The sequence below is a fragment of the Misgurnus anguillicaudatus genome, chromosome 9 (genome assembly GCF_027580225.2).
Source record: "Misgurnus anguillicaudatus chromosome 9, ASM2758022v2, whole genome shotgun sequence".
Classification (NCBI taxonomy): Eukaryota; Metazoa; Chordata; class Actinopteri; order Cypriniformes; family Cobitidae; genus Misgurnus; species Misgurnus anguillicaudatus.
Genome location: NC_073345.2, coordinates 10,800,814 through 10,822,111, shown reverse-complemented (window position 1 = coordinate 10,822,111; position 21,298 = coordinate 10,800,814). Strand labels below are relative to the sequence as shown.

The window sequence follows — 21,298 nt, the reverse complement described above, 5'->3', positions numbered from 1 at the left end:
GGATGTGTGAAAGATTTTTTCTTGGAAGATATGATATGATTTGTTTACATGTATATATTACATTTATGCATTTGGAATTCATGCCTGTGGTGAATTGGGCTACGTTTACACAAAACCATGTAAGAAAAAACGGACACGTTTTCCTTTTGCGCTTTGGAAAAATTTCATGTACACACCACAACTTTGTCAAAAGACCTGCGCTTACAAAGGACCAAGTAAAAACGCTGTATTTTGCATTCCAGGCCTGTAGTTGGCGATGTTAGTTTGTAAAGAAACACTACGCCCCTGCGCACATACACATTCTTCTACAGAACAATAAATATGTAATGAACATGTAATATGTATGCGCGTGACAGCAGATTTTTTTACAGATTTGCGTTTTTTTTTTCTCGTTAAAGTGAAATCAGTAATGCATTCATTTTCAAAACCATGTATGTTGCTACCCGTTCTCACCAAGATGCGTACAAATGACACGCAGTGTCATTATCGTGCAATAGATACGCCAAATTCCGATTGTGCGTGCATGTGGTGCGCCGGTCCTTCCCATTCACTTGTGTGGCGGGTCGTTTCGTGACGTTTTGTTTGTTGTTTTCTCATTTGTTTTCTGTTTTTAAACCATTTTCGCTTGGGTTTAGGGTTAGATTTCACATTTGTTTAAGCAGGTTATTTAATATACAGGTTTCTCTATGTTTTTATCTATATTTAAGCCATGGTCGCTTGGAGTTGGGGTTAGAGTTGGGGTTTGGGTTAGGATGTCATTTTTATATAACAAAAAGTTGTTCTAACCCTAAACCCAAGCGAAAACGGCAAAAAAAACAGAAAACAAATGAGAAAACAACAAACAAAACGTCACGAAACGACCCGCCACACAAGTGAATGGGAAGCACTGACGCATCCCACGCACGCAAAATCGGAATTTGGCATATCTATTGCACGATAATCACACTGCGTGTCATTTGTACGCTTCTCTCACAGCAAGTTGTGTTATAGTCACAGTTTTTTTGATGAATTTATTTGTGCTATTGACACGATTTTCCGCAGTTTTTCGTGCCACTGGAGCACGAATGTCTTTTTTGTGTCACCCAGCATGATTTTCTATAAACACAGTTTTTCAATTCTGTGGCACAACTTTCTTTATCATGTGATTTTATTTTTTTTCTCATTGTTTTTTCCTATTTTTAAATCATTGTCGCTTGTGTTTGGGGTTAGATACAGGGTTTGCGTTAGGATGTAACTTTATGCATTGGTTTCTACATGTTTATGTATTGTTTTCTTATTTTTAATTCATTGTCACTTGGAGTTGGGGTTAGAGTTGGGGTTTAGGTTGGGATGTCTAAAAATGTAACAGAAACTGATTCTAACCCCAACCCCAAGCGACAATGGTAAAAAATTAGGAAAAAACAATGAGAAAACAATACATAAAATGACACGATAAAGAAAGTCGTGCCACAGACACGAAAAACTGTTTATAGAAATTTGTGCTGTGTGACACGAAAAAAGACATTCGTGCTCCAGTGGCACAAAAAACAGCGGAAAATCGTTTCAATAGCATGAATACATTAATCAAATATTTTGTGACTATAACACGAATTTCCGTGAGATTGAGTTGTTATTTTTAAAAACATGTTTTTAAAAGTTAGCATTTTCAGCATCCTAAAATGTAAACAAACAGCTAAAACGCATAAAGTTTCCCATTTTTGGTTTAAAACAAATGGCTCTATAAACTGTGCATTCAAGCTGTACATGTTATCAGTATGTGGGAAATCGAACCCATTGTACTGCTAATGTAATGCTCCACCAGTTGAGCTACAAAATTTGTGCAAATGTGTAGCAGGAATTTGCACTAACGCACATCGTCTAAATCCATGTGTACTCTTACTCTGGTGGTAATGGCGAGGGTATTTAAATTTGCCCACATCGAGCACCAAACAAAAAGCAGGTTTCTGAAGCCTCCAGAGACACCGGTGGGGGTTTGAATTGAGAAGGAGCATTCAGGACCACAGCTGGCGCGGGACGTGGTGCCATTGTGCACCCCAACCCTCCTTCTTATAGTGCTAACAGGATTAAGATGGAGAGCACCCAGTCCTTACAACCCCAGGCTGTACCTCATGTCCTGTCTGATCCGGTGCTCTGGGGATCCACTTTTATAGACCAAAACCCGTCCCAGAGGGAGACTTCGAGACTCCATCTTTGAAACTGGACTGAACTGCATTGCATTCAAAGTGCAAGTTAGCCCCATATAATACAGACGTATGGCTCCTTAGCATGGCCCACATGATTTAAAATGAACCTTTCTAAGGCTCCTAGGGTTAGATGAATGGGAAAAATGGATGAATGCAAGTGTCCTGATACTCACCAAGCATGGTCACTTTCCCACACCAGATCCTTTCAGCCATCACCCTTAACCCCAAATCTTACCATTGCGACAACATTGCTTTTTTTATTTTAACCAATTCTTTATGTTGATATCAAGTCTGTTGATCCGGTGTAAATGCAGCTGTAGTCCTGCTGGAGTCTTAGCATTTGTACCTGACTGTGCAGCGGGACACCGCTCTCATTACCACAACAATGAAATAATTATGAATGCCGCTGCGAGACTTCATCAGAGGAATATCTATTGTATTATTTATTCAGTCCCCTGGTTCAGGGAGAAGACATATAAACTTCCAGCCATGCTCTTCCCCATGCACACACTCTCCTGTCTGCCTTTCAAAGCAGTTGATACTGCTGCCGTTTCTCTTTGTGTCTCCAGGCCTTTCGATGCTTTGCTTGGACGTTGAATCTGACGTGCAACTATGGCTGACCCTAACTCTCTCTCTGAGGATTACTGCAGTTTGCACTGTACCAGTTGGAAGACGTTCATTCATCAGTAAGCGGTCAATACTCTGATGGTTTCATGGCTTCGAGCTATTACTCAATGTACACTCGACTGACTTTGGATAGCAGGCCAAACCACAGGCCCAGTCCAGCTTGAAGACCGATGTCTGGAGAACAGACAACATCACAACCACGCTTACGCACAACAGGTAAGTGTTGTTTTTCTCGTTTGATTCAAGGGCGTCGTGGGATGGTGTGAATTTACGTCTCATCTTGCATCTGGTGTTGTTTTAAACGCGTGTGAGGTGCGTTCGTGCTTTGCGCGTTTCGCAGCCGTGTCCGTCCTGAGCGATGATGTTGCACGGGTGATGTTGTATACGCAGATCATCATAAATAATGCAGCGCCCGCTTGGTAACACCATGGCTGATGCTTGGCAACCTCTGAAGCGACGTGACAATGGGAGATGGGGAAGGCATAGGTGCAGTGGGCGGAGTCAGGCAGGTGCTCTGCTTCTCTTTCTCGTCTTTCTCATCCGTTCATCTGATCCCCGATTGAAAGAGGGCTAGGTGCCGAGCAGATGCACCTCCTGATCACTCGGCTGCAACAGCGGAGGCCTTTGTTATTTAAACTGTGACATCACATATGATAGGTTGGCCGACATGCTCCTCCCTGTCCGAACAATAAATCAGCATCCTTTATGGCTTTATTGGCACACCACTGAAAGCACAGATGATTCAAGCTCTCTTTAAAAACCTAGCAAAGTGTTATGGGAACATGTAATATATTGTGACATGCAGTGTGTGCATTTTAAAGTCACAGAGGTCTGGTAAAATATTTAAATGTATTACATCATATAGTGAGAAAGTGAGAGAGGAGTGAGTGAGTGTAATGTCTGGGCTATTTAAGGACGTAGAGATGAATATTGTAAACAAATGTTATGCACTCAGAATGAAGGTTACAATAGCTTGTTTTGGCTTATAAAAATAACTGGCAGTAACCTTTACAGATATCATATTTGCAAATGTGACATCTAGATTAAATTCTTACCCCTATACTTTTAAAAAAACGCAGTTTTGCTTTGTGAATTCTCACCATGCGTTTTTTAGTAAATGTGGTCCAAAAATTCATCAGAATGATTGAAATGTGGGGTCTCCCATCTCGCAAACCCTCCAGCTGTGGGCCAGGGCCCTTGCACGCCGGTTCATTTTCAGAAGCCGTAGGCCCGTCGGGCCAAGGTGTGCAGCTGAAACATTAATAACTTACCACCTTCTCTGATTTGTTCATGTAAATTATTAACCATCACTTCATTATCAATTATTTAAATATCAGACTTTGTTCTTGTTTTCCCATGATTTCATTCTCAGAAATAATCTGATTTCTGTAGCTCTTTTTTGCTTTTTGTTTCGGGACGTTTTCTCCCTGCACTCTTAAAACAAATGTGTTAAAAACAACACAACATGTGTTATTTTTTACACATGTTCTGAGTGTGCGCAGGGACAACACATGTTGAGTTAAATTTAACACAGAATATGTGTTATAAAATGCAACACAAAAATGTGTTGCTTCAGTAAACACATTAATGTGTAACTTTCTATTAATCTAACACAACTGTGTGTTACCGAGTAATTGTTTAGTTTTAATATTAAAGAGAAAAAAAACATATGATTTGTAAACTTTAAATTATGAAATCAAGCAGACAACTATTGAATATTGTTCACAAACTATTTATTTGTAAAATAACAAATATTTGACAATTAATGCTTGCATGAAAATATGCTAGTACTCTATGTTGCTAGATGTATGCTAATTTAAATAAATGTAAGTGCAAGTATAATAACTTCAAACATACATTACATTGATACGTTTTAAAACACTATTTATAAAATAATTCATTGAATTTAAAAGCAACTGTGCTAAACATGTTGAATAGAACAATGTATGAAATCGTTTCCAACATGCAAATTATCAAAAAAATTTAACTTGTCCTGAAACATTAACATGTTATCTTACATTTAGAAAAATACTTAAAATGAACTTGACAAGTGTATTCAAAGAAATTTCCGTCACAAAACATTTAGGGGCGGTTTCCCGGACAGTGGATTAGCTTAATCCAGGACTAGGCCTTAGTTTAATTAGGAAATATAACTGGTTTCAACAAAAAACATTACTGGTGTGCATTTTGAGGCAAAACAAAGGACACTGATATATTTTAAGATATGTCAGTGCAAGTGGTTTTCAGTACCGCACAGGTCAGATTGTCAACATCAGGTGGAAAGGCAAAAGAATCGTTCATTGCAACAGTTACGTAGTGGCCTCCATGTCCTGAAGAACCGTTGGAAACCAACTGTGGCTGAGCTGATTTCAGACACCCTTTGATCATTTAGTAAGCAAAGACGTCACACTGCTACCAGCCTACACAAATGAAACAATGAACATCATTAGAAAATGTTGTTGCATGAAAATTACTTATTTTATATAAAGTTTAGAGTCACAAAGCCTACCGGCATCAAGTCCCACAGGACTGACACAGCAGAATTCACACAGCAGAAGATGAACGAGTATCCTTAACATTGTATAACACAGCTCTCATCTGGGTGTAGTAAACATGCAGGTCACATGTAAAATATAAATGAGAAAAAATTATTTAAAAAGGATTACTTTTATATCGTATTTTGAATGTTACATTTTAAACGTAATTTTCCAAATTAAACATTTGGAACAGAGATAGGAAATCATACCATTATGTTGACTGTCAGCTTTCTTCAATAAATGTCTGATGTCCATTTTCTTCTCTAAAGATGCTTTTCCCCTGAGTTTCTCAATAATTGTCACATTCCCATTTCTTCTTTCCCATCGGTAAGTCTGGAAAACTGGATGTCCCCCTTCAGTGAATTAAAAAAAAAAAATATTAATATTGGAATTATGAAACACTTTGTGTAAAGTTATCTCCATTTAAATGCGGAGTGCACAATGTTTGAAAAACGCTTTGGAAAAGGAGACGGGCCGACTACCAAAACACATTTATAGCCAATCAGCAGTAAGGAGCGTGTCTACTAACCGACATCCTTGCCGGGTTGCTTATGTGTGGGGCGGGTCTTTTAAAAGAAGGTCCGGATTCTATTGGGGTAGGGGCGTGTTTGTTTAAGTGATTTCAAATATCAACATTGGCTTTCAAACATTGTGCACTCCACCTTTAAGTATATTACAAACACTGGCATGTCCAGAAATTGGGGATATTCCTTAAAGATTTCACCAATAATTGGTGATTTTGTCATTACCTGTATCCATCTTCTTTGATGACTGAAGGTTTGGTCAATGGCATTCTTAATTGATGATGTCCTCCCACTTCAACTCTGTTGAAGCTACCGTCTTATGTTCTGTAATATAATTTTTATAAATCCACTGTGTGATGGCCCAACAAAAAAAAAAAAAAAAAAAAAAAAAAAAATGCTCCTATCATGATCAATGCAAAAATAGCACTTAGTTAGAGTCAAGTACAGTTTTTATACACATTGTCAAGTAAGTAATTTCATACACATAAATGAAGTATGTAAAAGCATCCTTACGGTACATGTCCCTCTTTTTGACCAAATGAGACCATAATCCAAAAACACAATCTCCTTTGAGAGTGCCAGCTTTTCTTTTTCAGATGGATAGCTGAAAAAGATTACAAACAAACATTGACACAAGAATTGTGATTTACATCTAGTTAAGTATTACTGGGCAGTATTTATAACTCAATAGTGCAAAAACACTTTACAGCTAGTAGCACAAAACTACACTAATCTTATTCACGTAGCACTTTAGCCTTACTGCAGTGAAAGGTTCGTGAAGTTCGACTCTTAACATTAGACCACTACTCTCCCAGTAATTAATTGCGTCTTGTCTAACTTTATATTGAACGCGAGCGGCGCGACACGAAAATAAAAAACAGTATTATAAAATGTGGCTGTGCATCATCCAGAATGTACAGCATCACCGATTAATAATGAGTTTTACCGTCTTTTGTCTCGTCATGCCGCTCACAGGTGTACAGTACGTTAGGTACAGTGATGTGCATACTGTTCCACCATGTGCTTAACCAAACGCGACGAGGCGTTGCGATAATCGAAAGGCATAATTTATAATGACCCGTCCTATAACGTAAGGACATAAACTGAAAAAAAAAACCCCGTTACCGCGTGTCACGTCTATTTAGGACACGGTGTTAACGATTTACTTTACAGTGCTGCAAGCAAGTGTCACACATATTACTAACACGTAGTCCAATGTGCCTTTCATTAAACAACAATGACTGTTAACATGAATCTCCAAACGTAACTTTGCAAAACGAGCGAGCATTTAACGTTACCATAATAAAGTTTAAATTAACAGTCTCCTGCACAATTAATACGAAAGTTTCTTACACTATATGAAAAATAGATATCATATTATAACTGTAATTTTTAATTTAATTTCTTACCTGATGCAGACAGGAACATTCGTCACGTCCTCTTGACTGGAAAGGCGGTTGGAAAAGAAAGTCACTGCGCAGGCGCAACACAATAAGCGTTGTGTGTTTGTTTTTTCAATAAAACAAATTCAAAACAGACTGCCAGCCAAGGCTCAATAATAATGACCATGATTTTCATAATAATTAAATAAAAATAACACACGCAAAAAATACAATTAAAAATACAATAATGCGTAGTTGTCTGTCCATGTGAAACGTCATCAGCAGATTCGTGTGAACTTATGACAGCCACCAATGGAAGAGAACGCCTGCATAATGTTTGAAATATTACTCTTATTGTGTCACAAAGTGTATGTTCAAAAGCTTTTTAGGCGAGAATGTATGTATAAAAAGTTCAAATTTGCGGTCGGTTTATAAAGAGAGCGTTTATTAAAAAATCTGCCCCGACTTTTTCGGATTTCTGATCCAGACAACCAACGGGTACTTAGCGCTCATGTACCACGCCCAACGCAGCTTGATCTCGGCAAGTCCTTCTGAAAATCACCGCTGGCCGCTGGGTGTTATGTGTTAGTAGTGGTTAACAGTGTTATATATATTTTATTTTCGGTACTGTCTTATGGACAATCTTTGGTCTCATAAATATATTATCTGTTCCTGGGCAAATCGTTTTGACTAAGGACAAAGTTGCATTGTAAAACTTTATATTTTTTATTTAACTTTGTGGTGAAGTGCAGACTTATTTGTGCTTTTGACCGAACTTGCTTGTATATTTCCTGTTGCACAAACATCTTATACTTGATAAAGGAATGTGTTATATATGATATTTGGTTTTTATAACAAACAAAAGTACAGGATAATCAGTGTCAGTGCACGCTGCCTAAATCACTTTTTTTATGAAAACGACAGGATATAGTGTTTTATATCACATTTTTTCGTGTTAATTCGTTTAAATATAAATCGTCATTAAACTACAATAATTATGCATTTCATTTTATTTTGTACTGGTTAACGTGTTTTACACATTCATTGTGTAAGCAGTAAAGCATAATATTTACACATTATGTGTCAGTTCCAACACAAAAATGTGTTAGAATCCTTTTACACATATTTTGTGTTAATTTTTAACACATCAATTTTAAGAGTGTGTCTTTTGTGAAGTGGTGTCTATAGTTCTGTTGTTTCCGTCTCCTAAAACATGATTAATACTTCATGGTGAGAGAGCAGATATGATATGGAGTAAGTAAAGCTCCTGGGGCAGAAACGCCGCCCTGTTCAACAGCTTAATGAATTCAAGCAATACTCTCTGAATATGCCGATGTAAGCTATCTGTTATGGATGACATCACTTATAACTTTACAAACGTCGGAATGATCCGTAAAATAAAATAGTTAAATGATGATGCTGTAGAATATCATATTCATATGTATATCATTTGTTGGCTTTTCTAAACAAACACATAATAATAATAACATATTCAGTAACACTTTACAATAAGGTTGTATTTCTTAACATTGGTAAATGCTTTAGCTAACATGAACTAACAATGAACAATATGGTTTTAAGTGTTTGTTTAATTTTATTAGTGTAAGTTTATGGGGTCTCCAACTTCTTTGTGAGCAAGGCCTACCCCATAATGGATAAAACAATCTGGAGGGCTTTTTTGTTTTACTTGCTGATTTACTTGTCAATGTTTTATCATTGTTTAAAATGTTAACATACATAATAGAATCAAAGTTAATATAAAAAATATGTTATAAATAAATATTACAATTGAGTCTATTAATAGAATGTGCTTTGGCGGGCAACTCACAGACACTGTGCGGGCAACCTGGTGCCCGTGGGCACCATGTTGGAGACCACTGTGTTAGTTCATTGTGGGGTTCATTAACTAATGTTAACAGTTATATCTTTCGATTTTCTAAATGTATTAGTAAACACTGAAATGAACATAAAGATAATGCTGTAGAAGTAGAAGTAGTTCATGTAAGTTAATGCGTGTTAACAAATACAACCTTATAGTAACGTGTTAACACATACTTGAAATAAAATAATTAATAAATAATATAATCATTTAAAATTATTTATTGATTTTGTGTTCCAGTATTTTGAATAAGTGGGCAAGAATTTCTGTGAATAATAATTTAAATGTCATGATTGGGTAAAGTTCCAGATTAAATCCATATCTGACCCTGCAAAACCAGTAATAAGTTTAGAAATCATCTAAAAGCCGAATAAATATGTTTAATAAATAATAATTAGGACAACATCTGGCTGAGATGCAACTATTTGAAAATCTGAAATCTGAGGCTGCAAAGAAAATCTAAATATTGAGAAAACTTGTTGTCCAAATGAAGTCCTAACAACACTAATAAAAATACATTTTTAATATAATTATGGTAGGAAATTTAGAAATAATCTTTATGGAACATGATCTTTACTTAATATCTTATTTTTTGCTGTAAAAAAATACTTTTGACCAATAATATATTGTTGGCTATTGCTACGAATATACCAGTGGTACGAATGACTGGTTTTGTGGTCCAGAGTCACATATATTGTATCTTAATATTCAGCGGAGAAAAAAATTAAGAGACACTTTTTTCATTCCCTCAACTACCAACATTTCATGCCAAATTCCTAATAATAAATTTTTTTTATTTGCATTTATTTGCAGAAAACTGTAACCGGACAAACTAGCAAAAGATGCAAGGTTTTTAGATCTTGATTACTGCAAAGAAAACAATATATTCATTTTTAAACTTATTGCTAATATTTTTACATGCACTTTTAAAAATTCTTTGATGTGAATTTTTTGATCAATCAAGTCCAGTGTACAAGTCATTTTAACTTACTATTATTTATCTTGTTTAGAGACGAGTTGTTGTAACTAATAAAATAAGTTGAAATAAGTTAAGATAAATAAATAATAGTATGTTGAAATGAAAATGAAAGGTTTTAAGGCAGCAAAGTAGTTCAAAAGTGAACATTTGATGAAATTACCCTGATATTTAATCACATCTTTCATGTGTCTTATCATGCTCTCTTACATTGCTGTTGGGTGACTTTGTCACTCCTGAGGTTTGCTTTTGTTGGAGTCCAACATACACTGGACTGAAATGGTCGCAGTACATGTGGAAATGATGATTAAGGGCAAAACTGTAGTGGTCTCTTATTTCAACAGCTTTACACATACACTAGTCAACATTTGAAGTGGATCAAAACCTTTCAGGAAAGTTGTCTTAAAATTTTGAACAATAGCCATTCTTGTCTTAGGACAACTTTTTTGATCCACTTTAAATGTTGACTAGTGTATAATATACATATTTATACAATGGGTCTGTTGAATGCTGCATTCTGATTGGCTGAGAAATGTTCTATGGGTGTTGATTATTTTTCTGTAAACCGCACACCTAACTTGTTAAATGTCTTAAAAATAGGCACCAGAGATGTTTGTGGTAACCGTGGTATAAGCGGAATAATTGCCGCATTACCACCTTGGTGTGCATTATTTTCTTATAATTCAATGGCCCGTCATCAATTATTCCTTACATAATGTGTAACTTAGAATGACCAAAAGTCTTATGAAGAAATGAGAAAATGCCTCCTAGCAAATTGGGTGCCTTTTTATTGAGTCAAATGGGCATAACAATGTCTCTGAATGGAACAGAGCACATACACAAATACACAAACATGTATTCATATCGTCTTACCCCAGTCATTTCTATATGCAGAAATTACCAATGATCTGTTCCCCAGGGAAAATGAGAAGTGTCTACATGTACTTGTGTTTCAAATGTCATGTGGCATTTTTTTACCTGCATGCTTTTCTTGACACGGTTCTGTGAAATTCTGTGACTTCTCTAGTATAGAACGTTGCTATTGGCCAAACCTGTCAAAAAAATCCACTGTGATGTTAGTTTGTGTGCCCGGCTAACTGATGTTGTACCTCATCTTTCGGCCCTGTGATGTGTTTATGATGTCAAGAGAGGCTTCATGTATTTTGCATGATGTTTGCTGTTTCCTGTGATGGTGCCTTTTAGATGAAGAGCGACACTGAAGTATAACAAACCACCACTTTCCTGTCATTACATCTCACAGCTAACCAAAATAGGGAAAATAGTTTTGGGAGACACCTCAATATCTCTTTCAAAATTTAAAATTGAACTACCCTAAAATCCTTGATTCTGATTGGCCAGTCGTGACACTCCAAGGATATTCCGAGATAACAACCACCTGAAACACAGCCTCATCCGGGCACTGCAAGTTATCTTTTTGTGTCTGTACGTTATCCCCTAGATATTAGCGTACACATATAAACAAAAAGTATTTTTGTGTTTATATAAACCATACATTTGCTAAAAAAATAAACTCTTGTATGCATGCTGTACAGCGTTTCACTTATTTACTACTTATTTTTCACTTATGGTCCTGGTCTCTCTCGTGTAATATGTTATAAGTAATGTCTCTCTCTCTCTCTCTCTCTCTCTCTCTCTCTCTCTCTCTCTCTCTCTCTCTCTCTCCTTGTCTGTCTGTCTGTCTGCACTCTCTCTCTCTCCTCCTGTCCCTCTGCATTAAGAGCTGCCCGGGGGCATGCGAGTAGGACGGGGGAGGGAGGGTCGGTTAAGAGCTGTCATTTAAATAAGCATTTATGGAGAGAGGAAGAGAGCTGGGGGTGGAGTATCAGAGTCAGAGATGGAGAGTGAGTTTGAATGGGGAGGGGGGGAAGGGGTGGGGAACACTCACTTTAATGTGTCTCTGATCTCTCGCACCAGTCCACAGCTGCTGCAGCAGCAGGCTGCCCTGCTCGGCCATATGTTGCCTGCGCTGCTCCAATTATCCTCCCTGGAGCAAGGGCCCACTCGCAGCCTGTGTGGTTGGCCCGCCGGGGTCGGCTACTGTTTCAGCACAGCTCTCACTGCTGTCACTGCGCTCGCACCCGGAGCAGCCCGCACCCCCCACCATGCCCAACCACACACACTTCGCTCTGTCTTTCTCTCGGACGCCGTCAGTGTCTGTTGTTGTGAAGGAGAGCTTTATTTATTATGGCCTATTTCAGATATGAAATGTTTCAAAAAGTTTAGGTCATGTGAATAAAATGCATATGGGCTCTTGTAGCTCAATGGATAGAGCATTGCGTTAAAATGTATGGTTTGAATGCGCTGTAAGTGTCCGGGAAAGTGTGTTAATGTAAAGTGTACATATATACATTTTATATATATGTAAGGGCCTCAAACTGGGGAGATGGTGCCAGGGGGGCCCCAGTATAGTGGCATTTTCTAAAATTCATGAATTTATCATAAGTTCTGTCTAATTAAACCTAAGGCTGCTATTTAACAGCACTATTTTGTATAATGTAATATTTTTGTTTAATTCAAATTGTACATTTTGGAAGATTTATCTCACAAATTTTCTTTGGGGCACGCCACGAAGTGATGTACCATACACACACGTGGTGGGGGGTGTGGCACATAATGAAAAAGTTTGAGAACCACTGCTCTAAAAACTGCAAACAAAGTTATTTTCAAACCAGCGTTGGGACAGACCCAGTCGTTGGGTTTATAAACAGTTTCAGCAGTAACAACATAAACAAGCGGTTGTCACGGTCCGCACGTAACTTCTGGTAAACTCCGCTAATAACAAATAACAACATAGTACTTAAAAACGTAGTTTATTTATATAACAAGCAAAAAACTACACATAGATTACCTAGGAAACCAAAACATTTGTTATTTTCGACGAGGCATTTGTTTAAGAGATCAGATTAGCAACTAGTCAGATCATTAAAAAAACGAAACCGGAAGTAAAGTTCGGATCCAGACGTGTATCACGTGCGTCCGATGAAACCGTCTATATTTGACCCCACAATTCATTCATATTATTACAGTACATTATTTATTTATTTATTTGATTGTGAGTTAAAACAACACAGCATTTTGGGTTGAATCAAGTATTTTCATGCAGTAATTTGAATTTAATATAGAAAATATAGTCATCTAAGTGAATGGGAGAGTGGGCCACAACGTAACGTGGGGTTAATTGTAACACGGCTACTGTTACACAGGGCTGAACAATTTGTGCTTTTGGTCTTCTTTTACTGTCCGAAGATGATCTCCTGTGAATTCGTGAAAAGTTTTCATGTGTTTTCGTTAAAATATTGATATTGACGTTTTAAGGCATAAAAGTAAATCTCTCCATCTTAGGTTTTTTTTTCAATTTCTTCACCAAATCCAACTGTATATTATAATAATCACTGTCTTGTTACCTAAACCATAACAGTGTTTTGAAACATGTCAGCAACTCCTAGTAACTGAAGCTGTGTTTGAAAAAAAATTTACACAGTGGGGTTAGTTGTCACACAGTTTTAAAATTTAGCCTCAGGAATACAATGATAATGAAATGAAAACAATGTAAATACTATTCATCAAAATGATAACTGTTGTGACAATTGTGATATTTTTTGTTTTAATTGTGCAGCCCTTTCAGAAAAATCTATTTATATGCATTAATACATAATACAAGAATGGTAAGATGAAGGATCATGGATGGATGTGTGGATATCTATCCATCTTTAGTATCTAGATGGTTTCATTGGACGCACATGCGGTGACGCGATTACTCGTCTGAACTTTACTTCCGGTTTCTATTTTTATTAATGATCTGACTAGCTGCTAAACTGAACTCTTGAACAAATACAACAAATAACAAAATAACAAATGTTTCGGTTTCCTATGTAATCTATGTGTTGTTTATTTTGTTTGTTATATAAATAAACTACTTTAAAAGGACTGTTGTTATTTATTCTTAGCGGAGTTTACCGGAAGTTACGTGTGTTCCACGAAAGCCGCTTGTTTATGTTGTTACTGCTGAAACCATCTATAGACAAAATGTTCTAGTCTGTGTTACAACAAACCCTCTGTTTGTTACCATCAACACCACCTATGGGGTTAGGTGCACCTATGTGCTTCTGTCGCTTTCGGTGTAATTGCATGATAACGGTACGTCTCGCAAACAAACTTTGTGTTCATTTGTAGAAGAGATGTTGCTTGTATACAAAAATTATTAATCTATAGTTTTTGAATGATATAAGCAAAGTCGAAAGGCGTTACTTTGTGCCCCACTCTCCCAACTTAACTGAGCTATTTTGAGACAGCATTTATTTCAATACACTTCACGTCAAATTATAATTGGTATTAAGTATACTTTTTTCAAGTGCACTTGCAGTGCTATTAACAATACTACAAATGCACTTGCTAGTATTTAGGTCTTTTATAAATACATTCAAGTATATTTAAATTTTATCTGGGCTTAAATAACTTTTCCTATGGCATATACAGTATATAAAGACATTATTCTAAAACTTTCAGTACATTTGTGCATTTGCCATTACTGTAAAAAATCTTTGCTGCCTTAAATTTTTTGTTGAATCAACTCAAATTAACAAGTCATGTCAACTTAATATTATTTATCTTGACAAGAGATGAGTTAAGTGAACTTCTGTATTTATTTATCAGTCTGGCTAGTGGATAAACTGATTTCTAAAACAATTTTTTTTAAATTATTGTCGAAAATAAAATGTTTTGGTTTGTTAAAGACGAGGGGAGACGACGAGCATGGATCACAGCTGTGTGGGGAGGCTTGGCAGCCAAGCAAGAATTCAAGGACCTGCAACTAACATTGTATAAATTCATTTTACACAGAAATGTAAGCTCAGTGCAGTGTTGGGGGTAACGCAAAGTAACGTACATTACGTAATAATATTACTTTTCTATAGTAATGAGTAAATTAACGCATTACTTTATAAATGTACACAATAATATTTGAGTTCGTTTAAAAAAAAAAAGTAATGCAAGTTACCTTTTTAGTTTAATTAATTCAATAAAAAAATTTACTGAATTAAACTAAACATAGTCACATTATGCACTCTATGCGTACATGCCTGTGTGGGAACAGAGTCAGAAACGGAGATGGCAGGGCAGAGCTTAACATTTTTGCGATGGAAATATGCAATTTCTGAATGCAGAACTTTTCAGTAAAAAAAAACACCTGCAAGGCCTAAAAGAGATAAAAACTCAGCCAAGAAAAAGTTACGCAAAAGTAACTAAAAAGTAGCGTAAGCATTACTTTCCATGAAAAGTAATGCAATTAGTACTTTTTTGGGAGTAGCTTAATATTGTAATGCATTACTTTTAAAAGTAACTTTCCCCAACACTGGCTCAGTGTAATAGTTGATACACATTACGTATGATACAGTGACGGCTGGTGACTTCTTTTTTTTGAAGCGCACGATGCGAAGTTCGTCACAACATTAATGTAGCTTGTCATGTGTGTGGTTCGTCATTTCAAAATATGTGTTCTGCGCTTCGAGAGATCGTGTGTGCATCACGTGTCATACCAAAATAAGTGCCTGCTGCCTTGAACTTGAAAAGAGACGCTCGGGTTTGCCAGATACTTGCATAATTTCATGCGTAATCAGAGTTTAGTGTTAAGGGAGTGTCTTCAAGTATTTAGGGAACGTGAGCATCTCTTTTATCATAAACGGTTTTAACGCGTGTGCAGCAGGCACTTATTTTGACAAAACACGTGATGCATACAGGATCTCTCCACACGCAGGACACATATTTTGGAAAAGGAAACCACACACGTGACAATCCGAACATTGATTTTGAATTAGTGCATCCTTGGAAGAGCAGTCACGAGCCGCCACTGGTACTGTATGATAACATATATGAACGAAGGTTATTTACTTGTCATTTATTTCCCTTGTTATCAGAAATAAACTGCTTTAAATGGACTCTGTTTTTATTACCTAAATTTTGTTTAATCCACAAATGCTAAACCATCTATAATTTTATTTTACAGAGATAACTAAGTTTAATATGTTGTCAGAGATTACAATACCATCTTAAATATGCTATAGTAGATATAAAATACGAAATGTTTTGACTTAGCCTAAGCACATAATTACACAGTATGATGAAAACAATACGGGCTCATACGCAAGTGTTACATTAGAATAGAGTTTATTTGACATGAAATCACAAGACACATAACAAATTAAGTGATGACCTGGATTTATAAGAAGTTCAAGTACGAGCATCTAAAAAGAAGCTTAAACAAAACTTATAAGGAAAAACAGCATTATTCATTAAAAGTCTGGGCCTTTGACTATCTCATTAGACAGAAGACTGAGACATTATTTGACCAAAAAGGGGAAAATCTTATTAATGCTGAACGGCTGTCATACACCAGATACAGAATCCTATATACTTACCTATCCTAACACCTCAGTGGAGATTTAACATGAAAGAGTTTACGATCAGAAACAGAAAATATGAATGACAGCTATTGCTTATGGAAGTGGCTGGAGGTATCATACCGTGGTGTTCCCAATGAGCCAAACCTACCTCAGGGGCCGATCCACACCCCTGACCTGTTCCCTAGGTGGCTTTTCTATCCAACCACTCCTTCATGAGTCTGTTTACTGAACTTTCCACCCCTGAAATATTTATTAGAGAAGGAAGGGAGGTTGAACTCGGGAACTAGTGAGAAGTGGGATAGAGGCCCGCGGTACAAGATGAGGTGTTGAATTTCTGTTGTTCTGGTGTTACTTTCTAGAATTCTTTCAGCGAGACAGTGGTAGTTTTAAAGGCATGCTTTCTGTATGTTTTAAAGCACTGGGTGGCTATGCTGAAAACTCTATTCGCATACAAAGTGTTGAAGTTACTGGTGTCATAACTTTTCTCTGTGATCCGTTTGCTGGTACTTTATGTCTGTCTGAGGTCACGGGGGTCAAGGAGAGCATCATGTGCTGTAATTCAAGATGGAAGAGCGCGGGTGGGGTCATGGGTCAAAGGACATCGGAACAATATCACAAACAGAGTCTTATTTCTCATTTTGGTGGCTTATTTTGGTAGCTTATTTTTTTGCCAAAGCACCCAAGGAGCAAAATCCGCAAAGCTTTCCCATGCCAAAAAACAACATTGGCTGCTTCATTTCCGCACAGGGTTCGCATTGGACAAAAGAATAGGAAGTAAACCAAGCTGGATCCTCATGAATCTTTAACCGGGAGTTTGTTTTGTCTTATGAATGTAATTAATGCATAATTAATATTTAAAGATTGCCTCATTTATCAAATTTAACCACTTTACCCACTCACCACAACAGAGTTGAGTCATAAAACTCAGTGAATAAACAACAGTGAGATGTTTTGGAGTCGGTGAAGACGGGCACAACAGAAAACTAATGAGGCTGGGTCTTTTTGTGAGCGTGAGGTTGCAGCAGTTTCTCTTATTGTATGCGTATTCCCTTTGATCTTCAGGAAACTGGTCAGTAGACCAGCGTTCTGTTCTGATCCAAGCCAGAACCCGGTCTCTGGTGGCTCTCTTGTTTTGACAATACTGAGAACAGTGACACATTTTTTGTCCTTCTCCACATCTGTCTCTATAAACAGAAAGAGAAAATACATGATTTTATTGTTTATCCTTTTTATTCTTAATATATAAAGTGAAAGTTGGGTTAACTTAAAAATGTACTTTAATTGGTAACCCCTAAACATTTTTTTTACTTATATTTTCTCACAGTACCGAGCCCTTAAAGTGACATTGGAGTAAAAAAAAATCAAAGTTTAGTTTCATGTGCTCACGTGAAACTTTCGCATGCTCACGTAAAAACTTTCGCGTGCTCATCATGTGCTCACGTGAAACCTTCATGTGCAGAAACCTTTTAAATGTGCTCACACGAAACGCATATTTAATATCTGACTTTACAGGGACTTTAAATTTAGGGCGAAAGAAATGTAAAAAAGTACTTCAATTGGTTCGCTGTTTTACGGAGCCCCTAAGGGGACATGGAGATTTTTTTTAAATAATGTTTAGTTTCGCTTGCGCACACGAAACTAAACTTTATTTAATTTTTATCCATGTCCCCATATGGGCTCTGTATTACAGCAAACCAATTGTAAAAGTATCGCGTTTAGTTTTGCGTATATACGTTAAACTTTTGCGTGCGCACATGAAACTTTCATGTGCGCGCGTGAAAGTTTCACAAATGCGCGCGCAATAGTTTCACATAGCCGTGCAATAGTTTCACGTGCGCACGCGAAACTAAACTTTATTTTTTTCTCCATGAACCCTTAGGGGCTCCATATTACAGCAAACCAATTGTAAAACTATCGCATTTAGTTTTGCGTGTGCACATTAAACTTTTGTGTGCGCACATGAAACTTTCGCTTTCACGTGCGCGCGTGAAAGTTTCACATGCGCACACGAAACTAAACTTTATTTATTTTTCTTCATGACACCTTAGGGGCTCCGTATTACAGCGAACCAATTGTAAAACTATCTCGTTTAGTTTTGCGTGTGCACAATAAACTTTTGCGTGCACACATGAAACTTTCGCTTTCACGTGTGCGCGTGAAAGTTTCACGTGCACGTGCAATAGTTTTACATGCGCGTGCAATAGTTTTCATGTGTGCGTGCAATAGTTTCATGCGCATGCAAAACTAAATGCGATAGTTTTATGTGCGCACTCGATGGTTTCACGTGCGCATGCGAAACTAAATGCGATAGTTTTACATGCGCACGCGATAGTTTCACGTGTGCACGCAAAACTAAACTTTATTTTTTTTTCTCCATGTCCCCTTAAGGGCTCCGTATTACAGCGAACCAATTGAAGTATTTTTTTTTATTTCTTTTGCCTTAAATTTAAAGTCCCTGTAAAGTCAGATATTAAATGTGTTTGAGTTTGTCACACTACATAAAAATGTGTTGTTAACCACTAAACCAATGATGGAGAAAACGCTAAGTAGAAAAATAAATAATACAAATCTTGATAAAATAGGCAGTGTCCGCTGTCATTGCTAAAACTACGCCCTCTCGTGCGAAAGCTGCAGTCTCTCTCAACGGTCATTTCTCAAACGAAAGGCTGCATCCTTCAGAGATTGCACTTGCAGGCTGCATATGTCGTAAACACTGTCTTATTTCAAAATATTAACAATTATTAAGTTGACCATTATTCTTAGTTAAAGTGCACCTATTTCATTGCTAAAAACAACATTATTTTGTGTATTTGGTATAATACAATGGGTTCGCGTGGTTTAAAAAACACATTCTTTTCCACATACCGTACAGCAGTGTTTCCCAATCCTGGTCCTCGGGCACCCCCTCCCAGAAAGTTTTAGATGTCTCCTTATTTAAAACACCTGATTCGACTCATCAGCCTCCTTCTAAAATGGTAAACATGTGTCCCTAACAAGCTGATGAGTTAAATCAGGTGTGCTAAATAAGGAGACATCTAAAACTTTCTGGGAGGGGGTGCCCGAGGACCAGGGTTGGGAAACACTGCAGCTCCAGATATCCTGCCTTCCTCAAATGCATTGATTTTGTACAAAACTCATTGATCTGAAAATCTCTGTGTCACTGATTGGTCAGCTAATCTGTACATTGTGATTGGCCTGAATATCTCTGACGTCAGCCGGAAATGTCCTTACCATGTTTAAAAAATTCGGTCACAATGCAATGCTAACAGGAGTTAATTAACAGGCTGAGTCTGAAGCGGGAGGAATAATAATAATGTCGGTCTTCTCTACATGACAAATCCCAGGAAGTAAACTGTTGACTACAATCTGTGTGTTTGTTGTAGGCCAAGAAAAGAGATTTACGTTGGAGACGATAACTCACGTCATTATTTACATTGGGGTTTGTACCTTTTGCATATCATTAACATGTATTAATAGACACTTACACACCAAAGGAAATGTAAAATCATGAATTGGGCGATAGTTGCTCTTTAATCGTAAATTGATGTAAAATGCTAATGACTTGCAATTGTATGCTCAGTTTACTGAAATAAACCAGGCTTGATGACCTATGCAGCCTTCATATGTGACCTTCGGAGGATACTGCCTTCTGTTTAAGGAACGGCCATCTTTTATATAACGCTACATCCTGAATGGGTGCTCCCAATTGTGTTAGAAAATGGTGAAAAACTGTTTAACAATCTAACTCTGCAATTCAGTACTGCATAGTTTACAGACTTTATGGCGTCTTTCAGCAATACATTTCTAACATTTATAATGTCTTCAGAAACAATTTTCAAGATTGACTTCACAATGGCTTTAAAGTGAAAAATTAAGTTGACAAAACTTGCTGTTAGGTAAACTAAATGCTTTTGTCTCTTTTAAAAGGAGGAGCAGCCAACTCAATATGCTCCACCCTATCTTCCTGTTTCGTCAATAACGTCAATGCATCAGTAAAAGCTCCACATTCATGTTTAAATAAACAATCTGTGACAAATATAAACAAAATGAATAAGAATGCAGGGCCTGAAGTTAACTTTTTTGACCACCTGAAATCCACCTGCCACAGTGACTTTTTACCAGCCAGTTTTTTTTTTTTGCCTGAATAGGGAATGATAACACTGTCTTTGTTGTATAAATTAAATAGAATTATTTTTAGAGCTACAAAAGTGATTTTCTCTTTGTCGTAGGTTGTTTGATTAACATTAATGTCACAGACTTAAGTATGTTAATTGAGGTTACTGTCTCTTTAAGACCAAATAAGCACAGACTGGTTTTTGACTGATTTTATGTACGCTTGCTTTTAAAATGCGTCTCTCCGTATGTGCACTACTGAGTGCCCTTAAACCCTCTCACCAACAGTTTAATACTTACTCGCACATCCACATGTAGCTGGTAGATTAACAGTGTTACCCGCCAATTGCAAAAAATGGCGCGTGTTAATTTCAGGCTCTGATGCTGATTAAAAGTACATTTGAAGAGTTTCGTTGCAAAACGAGATATCTCCGTTTTTTTAATTTTTCAGAAATCTCGTTTTTTGGTTGTGCATTCCAATTATTAATATCAATTCAACTGCAGTTGGTTTGTTTTGATTTAAACCTTCATAACGTAAAAAAATACAGCTAAGTAGCACCATAAAACAAAATAATAACATGATAACATAATAATAAACACGTTTGACAAAAATGTTAAAAATGGATTTATCTCGTTTTGCAAGGAAACTCTTCATTTA

The 21,298-nt window shown here is 36.9% G+C and overlaps 2 long non-coding RNA genes across 4 annotated transcripts in view; one reads left to right on the top strand and one right to left on the bottom strand.

Moving 5' to 3' along the window:
- LOC129424204 (uncharacterized) overlaps nucleotides 1-21,298 on the top strand; it is a 136,672-nt gene that overhangs the window by 75,568 nt on the left and 39,806 nt on the right. The gene's annotated exons all lie outside the window — the stretch shown is intronic.
- On the bottom strand, nucleotides 4,527-8,417 carry LOC129441543 (uncharacterized). 3 transcript variants are annotated; one of them, XR_012371051.1, is made up of 6 exons: nucleotides 6,818-8,417; nucleotides 6,385-6,475; nucleotides 6,097-6,271; nucleotides 5,557-5,700; nucleotides 5,320-5,408; nucleotides 4,527-5,230 (listed from the first exon to the last, which is right to left on the bottom strand). It is a non-coding gene; the product is annotated as an uncharacterized lncRNA (long non-coding RNA). The 3 variants fall into 3 exon arrangements; XR_012371050.1 differs by having other exon boundaries at nucleotides 7,281-8,417; XR_012371049.1 differs by having other exon boundaries at nucleotides 6,385-8,417.